Below are 9,578 nucleotides of genomic sequence, written 5' to 3' on the forward strand. Positions count from 1 at the left end.
ATATTGTTGTAAACCTTTGTAAAGAACACACAGATTATAAGAATGTATCTCTTCTTATTAGCTTAAGAAAACTAGCTCAAAAACTTAAGCTCTCACAATCACAATATTCCTCACACCTCTCATCTCTCTCTCGACATCTTTATATATAGATGTTTACAATCCTTTTCCTATAAGTAATATCATATCTAGATATATCACAATCTCTTTATCTTTATCTCTTTATAATCTCAACACAAATAGGATTAGGATTGCCTTTTCTCTCAATCTTCTTTCAACCTTATCCCAACAGATTCCATGACTAAGACATACCATAATCATCTGACAAAAGCCCTTCATGTTTGTAACTTTGAAATAGCCTCTCATCAAGACTCTCCTACAAATACAAACCAAATTAGTAAAACTCAATAATAAAAATTAAAATTGAGTATAAGCGCATCTTTATCCCGACTTCGTATTTTACTTCAGTTGTACATCTGTTAAAACAAATACTCATATAGATATGTGAAGAAACAAACACATATATAACCTTTTAGTCTTAGACTTCAAGTGAATTGCACTACCAAGTGCATAACCAAGACACTCCTTTAGCCTTACAGACGAAACAAAGGAGAAGCTTATGAAAACCAGCCAAAGCTTGGAGCAGATAAGCTATTTGGCACACGCCAACGTGAAATCATAACATTCGGATGGTTCAAACACATTTGAGAATTCTCTGGTCCAGTTTTAAAACTAGCTATAAAAGCTTAATTAGTCAGAAGTACAAATCAACCTGCATTAATCCTAACATTGTGATGTTTACATCTGAGAATTCTTTGGTCTAATTTTTCAACTAGATAGAAGGCTTAACTAGTCAAAACCATATATCAATCAAAAATAAAACGTTGTAACCTAACGAGTCACAAAACAAATGTCTCAATCAGTTATCAACCAAACAAAACAAGAACACACGCACAAACTCAAAACTAGAGAATTTTATCAAACGTCCATATTAATTTTCAGATCAAAGCTCTATTAATCAGTAATCGTCTTTGAAGGCACATTCATTGGTTTACCATATTGTTAGGAGAAACAAGCAAAGACTTTGCAAATGAAGGGAAACAGAAGAAAGAGAGCTCTGTTTACTACGAGAATTGTGCTCTGTTTACCATATGCATTTGTAATTTGCAAAAAAAAAAGATGAAATAATTCATATGGGCAAGAACACAGTTTGTGTGGTATTCTGAAAGGTTCAAAGACTTATTTAACGACTATGCAAATCGATATTTTTCTCATTACTCATTTGGTACTGATCATTATTTTCTAATACATTATATATTTAAAATTTGCATGCTCAACTCTTTCAGTAGACGAGTAAGAAAAATAACATATATATGGACATTTCCAAACAATATGACATTTACTTGATATAGAAAACCATGAATTAATTATTTTTTTGTTCTTCTTAATTCCTTTGGTATTGCATATTCATATCCACTCCAAAAAGGCTAAAGATTTTATTTTCTGATTCATAGCTTAACAATTCTCTAGATTTTCACCTATAATGCATATATACAACATGAAGAGAATGCTAAATTTTTTGGGGGAGTTGATATCTCATATTTTTATAGGTTTTTAATATCTCATTTTTGTTCATATAAGTCATTTTAGATTACATTTAGATGTTTATATTGCATTTTTACACACATTTGCATATAATAAAGGCTAGATTGCACAATCGGAAGTTCGAGGCTAAATCAAGAGAATATTCTAGAAAATTACAAAGCTTCGGGTCTAAATGAAAATAAGCAAAATATGAGGGGCCACTATGCAATTAGTAGGAGGTCTAGAATGGCGCAGTTGAAAGATTTGGGGTAATTCAAGAGGATGTTTCTGTAAACTGGATAGTCTTGGGTCTAAAGAGAAAGAAAGCAAAATTTTGAGAACTGAAAATGCAAACATGGAGAAACAAGCCATTGTTGTTGTTCGACCTCGAGCCTGCGGCGTAGGAGACGGCTTGGAAGGTGCTCTCACAGTGTCTTGGAGATTTGATTACAGTATATTGCGTGGAGGGAAGCTCCGACTTGGAGCCGCGGCGGATGACTTGACGACGACATGTGGAGTTTAAACCGGTGCCACCTCCATGTAGAGCCGCGGAGGAAGGAGCTTCTGTAAGTCTGTTCATGTTCATAACAACTCACTTTCGTTTATAAACTTTTGGACTACAGAAAAGAATAGATATACCAACTAATTATACAAATTAATTTTAGCAAAAAAAAAACTAAATATACTAAGAGGGTTATTGGAACATGAATTTCAGTGGAATTTGATGATTTTAATAGTTGAGAAGATTTTACAAGTTAACTAGATTTAACAAATTTTATCAAATACTTTTACATAGATTTTCATTACTTTGTATAGAATTCTATTGATTGTTATTAACTTTTACAGTAAAAAATTAATGGTGGTAGAAAAAAAAAAGAAAAAAAATCATTTCAATTAAGGCAATTTTTAAACAACTTTTAATAAAGTTTTTGTCACAAAAAAAAGACCTCAAGAAATAAAATGACCAAAAAATTTAATTTCTACTTCTTACTTTATAGATATATAAATAATAAAAAATAAAAAATATTTTGTTATATACTTTCGAAATATATGTTTTAAATTTGAATTTTTCTTATAAAAATTTGAATTATTACTTTTGAAATGTTTTTTTAGAAAATTCGAAAGTGCTTTTTAAAACTATTTTTACAGTTTTTATTTTAAATTTTTAATATTTTTTCTATTTTTTTAAGTTGTGAATTGTATTATGTTAAAGTTGTGATTTGTATATTATTTCATTCTTCAATTTGAGTTTTTGTATGTGAGTGTATTTTATTACATTGATTTCAAAAATCTTAAGGGTATAGATGATATTCTCAAAGTTGAGTACTATGAGTAAAAACAAAGAAAATTTACATCCCAATAACAATAGATTTTAATAGAATCTTAAAATCAATGAAAACTAAACTTTTCCAATAACAAAGGATTTTGAGTGAAATTTAAAAATCATCACCCCAATAACAATGGATTCTATTTAGATTTTAAAAATTCACAAACCAGTAACAATGGAATCTCAAAATTAAATAATTCCTCTAAAGGGGAGTTATTGGAACATGAATTTCTGTGGAATTTGATGATTTTAATAGTTGAAAGGATTTTACAAGTTAACTAGATTTAACAAATTTTATCAAATACTTTTACATAGATTTTCATCACTTTGTATAGAATTCTATTGATTGTTATTAACTTTTAAAGTAAAAAATTAATGGTGGTATAAAAAAAAATCATTTCAATTAAGGCAATTGTTAAACAACTTTTAAAAAAGTTTTTGTCACAAGAAAGATCTCAAGAAATAAAATGACCAAAAAATTTAATTTCTACTTCTTACTTTATAGATATATAAATAATAAAAAATAAAAAGTATTTTGTTATATAGTTTCGAAATATATGTTTTAAATTTGAATTTTTCTTAAAAAAATTTGAATTATTATTTTTGAAATGATTTTTTTTAAAATTCGAAAGTGCTTTTTAAAACTATTTTTACTGTTTTTATTTTAAATTTTTAATATTTTTTCTATTTTTTTAAGTTGTGAATTGTATTACGTTAAAGTTGTGATTTATATATTATTTCATTCTTCAATTCGAGTTTTTGTATGTGAGTGTATTTTATTACTTTGATTTCAAAAATTTTACGGGTATAGATGATATTCTCAAAGTTGAGTACTCTGAGTAAAAACAAAGAAAATTTACATCCCAATAACAATAGATTTTAATAGAATCTTAAAATCAATGAAAACTAAATTTTTCCAATAACAAAGGATTTTGAGTGGAATTTAAAAATCATCACCCCAATAACAATGGATTATATTAAGATTTTAAAAATTCACAAACCAATAACAATGGAATATCAAAATTTAATAATTCCTCTAAAATTCTTTGCCCAATAAAATTCTTTGCCCAATAACCCCCCTAATTAATGTCAATAATATACTCATAATTCATAAAGACAGTGTACGTAAGGCAATTTTTTTTCTCTATATACTTGATTAATATGATTCTTATTGCTCTTTTATTGATCAATCTCGATCTTTTCACAAGTCTAACTATTTCAAAACATGTTTTCTATTGATTTAGCTTTGATATTCCAAGTTCTTGATGAAAATGTTAGTCCTCCATCGGTTTAGCCTTGAGGTGCACATTAACCTCTGCATCACTACAACGAATATGCTTAGTTCACAAAAAGAATAATACACTTGATATAATTTCCCTTGATTATGTGTATCTGAGCCTTTTTTGGCTCAATGTCAACTCCTTCTCACACTCTGTCTTATATTTTTGGGGTTATTTGTGAAATAACCAAAAAAAAGAGGAAATTAGTTTTGTAGAGAGAAGATAGAGAGAAGGTAGAGAGAAAAAAGAGGAGAGAGAGTGTGAAATTGGTTACTTAGTTAGTTTTGAGTTTTTGTTTGGTTATTGAGTGCAAATTCCCTATTTTTTTCTCCATCTTGTCATTTATTATTTTCGTTCAATTTTCTCCATCTTGTCATTTATTATTTTCTGTGTTTTAAATTTAGTTATAGAAATATGGATAATCCTGTGACTTTTTCATGTTTAAGACTCAGAATAATGTCAATTTATAATCTACGCACAAATATAACCAAACTTTTGTAATACCCCGATTTTCCAAAATAATTTAAATAAATAAAAAGTCTGAAATATCCATTTATTACTTCTCGAAAGTCAACTCCAAAGTCGTAAATCCATTAAATAGCCATAAATCCAAATAACAAAATAAATCTCGAAATTATCGGTAAAAGCATAAAAACCGTAAGTCTAAAAAAGAAAGGAAATAACACTCCCAAAGCACCAGTCCGATAGCAATCACTCCTGCTCGTCAGTTTCACCTGAAAGAGGAAGAAATAGGAAGGGTGAGTAACAGGGGAGTTACTCCGTGAGGTATGGGATGCTAAACACGTAAACCACTGACTTGAGTAAATAGAACTCCCACTATGGAAGTTTAGCTCTAACATGAACACACACAACGCCTAGAGCATCACACATCACAAACAATGCGATGATAGCATATAGCTAATCCATACACCCCGCATCTCCTCATACGGATATATATATATACATACGCTGCGTCGCTAGTACAGTCTGTCTCTGTACCCCCGCCCTCCAAAGCTGCGTCGAATGCAAACGTCTCTGCACCCACGCCCCACACAATCCTAGCTCAGATGTCTCTGTGCCCCCGCACTCTATACGTCGCTAGCTCAGATTGCTCTAGGCCCCAGTACTCATATGCGTCGCTAGCCCAGATCTCTCTGGACCCCCGCACTCATCACACAATCCTACTATATAACTATAGATATATATATACGTACATCATCATTTCTTAACATCGCACAATCCAATCAACGGTTGAATCCTCTAGACCCCTAGTTCCAGTTTACAATGAATGAACTGACTAACAATCAAGACTCAGACAGACTCAATTCAAACTGACGGATCATGATTCGAAAACTAACTAACATAGGAGGAATTCTACACTGATACGAGATTTACGGAATAGACTCTCACCTTAGTCACTGGCTGGAATGAACAATGGAAGATGGTCAACTGCAACACGAGTATCAACGGCTTAGGCTCAGAGTCTCAGAAAATAAAGTTTTCGAAAATGGAAATTTTCCTAAAATAGAAACTTTCCTAAAATATAAACTTTCCTAATATAACTTATTTCCTAAAATAGAAACTTTCCTAAAATATTCCAATTACTTGGAATATGGAGGCAGCAAGCTTACTAGAAAAACCCGCCGGAAAAATTTACTAGTGAATGACCGTCGGATAATTTAACAACAACTCGTCACGCGCAAAAAATACTTTGACTTGATGAGAATAAAGAGAAAGGGTAGAGTTTCTTATATAGAAGAAGGAAAATGTTTTCTAAACTTCCAATGTGGGACAAAATAAAATAAAAAGGGGGTTTTGGGTTTTAATTAAAAAAAAACAAATGGGCTACCCACATTGGGTCACGGTCGTTACAATTTATAACGCCCACGGTCGTTACAATTTATAACGCCCCGACCGCTCACAGCTAATGGGCCACCCATGCCCGATCTCTCGGCCCGTGGGCCCCATCCCGTTCCAGCGATCGGTCCGTTAATTTTCCAAGGCTCGAAATCATTGTTTACTGACCCTGCAATCACCACCCGACCTTTCCCCGTGTTTTGGCCTCACTCGCACGGTATCGCGAATCAATTCCCGATAGGTCACCCATCCTTTCACTACTCCAGCCCAAGCACGCTTAACTCTGAGTTCTAAACAGAGTTATGACAGAAAAGGTAAGTCAACTTTGGTGACATATGTAGCCAAATCAATTCTCTTAAGCTTTTCCATATATCACAACTCGGGATGTTACAATTCCCCCCCTCTCAGAGAACGCAACGTCCTCGTTGCGCCCCACGACAGGTCTCAAGACGCCTCTCGGGTCAGAACCGAGATGGCTAACCAGTTCTAATACCACTTATAACGCCCCGACCGCCCACAGCTAATGGGCCACCCATGCCCGCTCTCTCGGTCCGTGGGCCTCATCCCGTTCCAGTGATCGGTCCGTTAATTTTCCAATGCTCGAAATCATTGTTTACTGACTCTGCAATCACCACCCGACCTTTCCCCGTGTTTTGGCCTCACTCACACGGTATCTCGAGTCACTTCCCGATAGGTCACCCATCCTTTCACTAGTCCAGCCCAAGCACGCTTAACTCTGGAGTTCTAAACGGAGTTGTGACAGAAAAGGTAAGTCAACTTTGGTGACATAGGTAGCCAAATCAATTCTCTTTAAGCCTTTCAATATATGGGATGTTACAACTTTATTAAAAAGATCAATCACGGATAGCTTCGACAGTTCAACACCCCATCCTAATCAAAATTTATATTATCCATGGTGAGGAAACAACAAGATAAGCATGCATATGCACACACTTGTTTTTTTTAAAAAAATATATTTTTTTGTAATGTTCATATATAATAAAGATTTGTAATTTTTGTTTCTATCGTTTATACATGCCAAACGTTGCTGAGGTGATGAACATAACTGTACAGAGAAAGCTCTCTGACAATGGGACGAGTACACCATCAGGGAATGGAGAATTGAGCCCTGATGGTCAGTTTGCAACTCAGAACGGTAACAATCCTGGTAAAGAGGGTTTGGATTCACAAAAGGACGTATCTGATGGCGAATCGATCTTGAGGATGGAAGATCATAAGAGAAGAACAGAAGACTTGCTTTCCAGGGTTTAGAAGCCTCATTTATTTGTTAGGATTGCAGAGTCTGGTGAGCCGCTTGGGTCAAAGAAAACTTCTCTGGTGGGAGATACAGAGTTAGATGAAAAGAGGAAAAGCGGGAAAGAGAGACCTTGTGTTAGTGCTTTTGTAGATAGAGGAGGGTTCGATCCTAATGTTGCTGGAGGTGTAGCTAGAAGTAAGCCAAAATGATGTGCTTTACCCAATGGAGACATAGTGGTATGTGAGGGTAATTCTTATAAGTTGTATTAACCTACTGATTCTCACATAATGCTTTTATTTGGAAGGGTGCAGGTCTCTTTACAAGTTTGTATTGTTGACTGTCCCAAAGAACCCATCATTGAGATATTGCAATTTGAGTAGCATTAGGACAGGGACCAACTTTCTGATCATGAACACAAGGATCGATATGGGAACCTTTTGAAGTGGTTGATACCGTTGGATAGCACTATTTCTCAGCAACCCCGTTCTTTACCACCTCCTATAAGCTCTACCCCAGGTATCAGCAGCAGTGCACACAAGCCATCACTCTCTTCTGGCTCAGGATCTCAGCTCTTCTCATTCGGCCATTTTAGAAGCTACTCCCTGTCAGCTCTGCCGGCACCGAACACTGCATCAGTTACTGGACCCGTAAAAACTCAAAGCTCCAAACCATCATTTGATCTTGAAGACTGGGACAGTTATTCAGGTCAAACATTACGGAACAGTCACAAGTCTGGGACTGAAGAGCTTTTATCTTTTCCGGGGTATCCCTTTGGAACCGTCAGAAGTCTGGGACTGAAGAGCTCTTCTCTGTTCGTTCTGGACTTGAAGGCATCTACATTCCTGGTAGAAGATGGAGGAGGAAACTTGAAATCATTCAACCTATTGATATCAATTCTTTTGCAGCTGACTGTAATACATATAAACATTTAATATAAATAGTTTAAATTTTTTACAATAAATTTTAATGTATATATGTAACGTGGGCATATTTTGTGGACTCTTTGGAGGTTCAATCTAGACGGACAAGAGGGAATATGATGTAGCATCAAATGTGATCTCCGTCGATCACAACACCTTGTCCGTATATGACTTTCCTTTTCTTCTTTGAAATAGGTTCTTTCTTTTTATTTTTCTGTTTTCAATTTGGAATATGAAATCACGTAATCCCTTTAGGATCGTGAAGTTTCAGTTCTTATATAAGCAGAGGCTTATGCCCTCTTGTCATGTACGATTTGATTATATAAGATATCGAGTGTTTAAAGAGCTACGTAGCGACCGAGCTCTTCCGAAACGTCGATACGACATTAGTCCATGCATTCTCGTCTACCCTTCGATGCTATCTCTCGAAGACCGTAGCGAACCCATTTCATGTTTCCCGCCAGTCTAAGTCATCGATCAAACTTTACGGTAAAAACCGCGGAAAGTTCGTTCTTTATCGAAAGAAGCCGTAATAAACGCTTCGAGTCAAAAGACGGCCCAAAGGGACCTAAAACATGACTCGAGGCCCAACTTATGATTTTTTAACCAACAGCCCGTAAGCCGCATGACGGTTTACGCTTGGTTCGCAAGGAAAGATAAATGTCGAGTTTCCGCGGATAAATACGAAATTTTGAAGATAATTACGAAGATCGGAAAAAATGGAATACCTTAATTTTTATGCTATGACGGCTTAAGGGTAGAAGAGAAAAAGCGTAAACCGACCTAGGAGCCAGTATATAAGGAGTCCTAGGCGAGAGGCAATACCTTAATTTTTATGCTATGACGGCTTAAGGGTAGAAGAGGAAAAGCGTAAACCGACCTAGGAGCCAGTATATAAGGAGTCCTAGGCGAGAGGCAATACCTTAATTTTTATGCTATGACGGCTTAAGGGTAGAAGAGGAAAAGCGTAAACCGACCTAGGAGCCAGTATATAAGGAGTCCTAGGCGAGAGGCATGGAGAGAGAACTTTTCAGAGGAAACTTAGCACTTGGAGCAATTAGGCAACTTTACGTTTTTGTTATTCGAGCTGCGACTCAATTCGGTTTAGCCGTCTTAGGGTTGTTAGAACTAGGAATCTCGCCGACAGCTCTCGAGCCCAGGCTTATACCTTGTTGTAAACGCTCATACGCAAATTCGGAATAAGACTTCTCTTTTCCCCCTTTTTACGATTTCTTATACTTTATCGTTGTTATCTCGTGTTCTGATTGCTTAGCGTGTGGTATTAGCAGATATATGGGACCTCTGGGAAACTAGGGTTCTCCTACTTTCCTAATTTAAACAGAAATCGACAGTGC

At 35.1% G+C, this 9,578-nt stretch overlaps 1 protein-coding gene and 1 long non-coding RNA gene across 4 annotated transcripts in view; both read left to right on the plus strand.

Moving 5' to 3' along the window:
• LOC106321314 overlaps positions 1 to 1,191 on the plus strand; it is an 11,233-nt gene extending 10,042 nt beyond the window's left edge. Inside the window, exon 4 of the long non-coding RNA XR_001266042.1 lies at positions 1,064 to 1,191. This is a non-coding gene — a long non-coding RNA (uncharacterized LOC106321314). The remainder of the gene's footprint in view (positions 1 to 1,063) is intronic.
• LOC106321293 overlaps positions 1 to 9,578 on the plus strand; it is a 44,473-nt gene that overhangs the window by 14,994 nt on the left and 19,901 nt on the right. The gene's annotated exons all lie outside the window — the stretch shown is intronic.

The sequence above is a fragment of the Brassica oleracea genome, chromosome C2 (genome assembly GCF_000695525.1).
Source record: "Brassica oleracea var. oleracea cultivar TO1000 chromosome C2, BOL, whole genome shotgun sequence".
NCBI classification, from domain to species: domain Eukaryota; kingdom Viridiplantae; phylum Streptophyta; class Magnoliopsida; order Brassicales; family Brassicaceae; genus Brassica; species Brassica oleracea.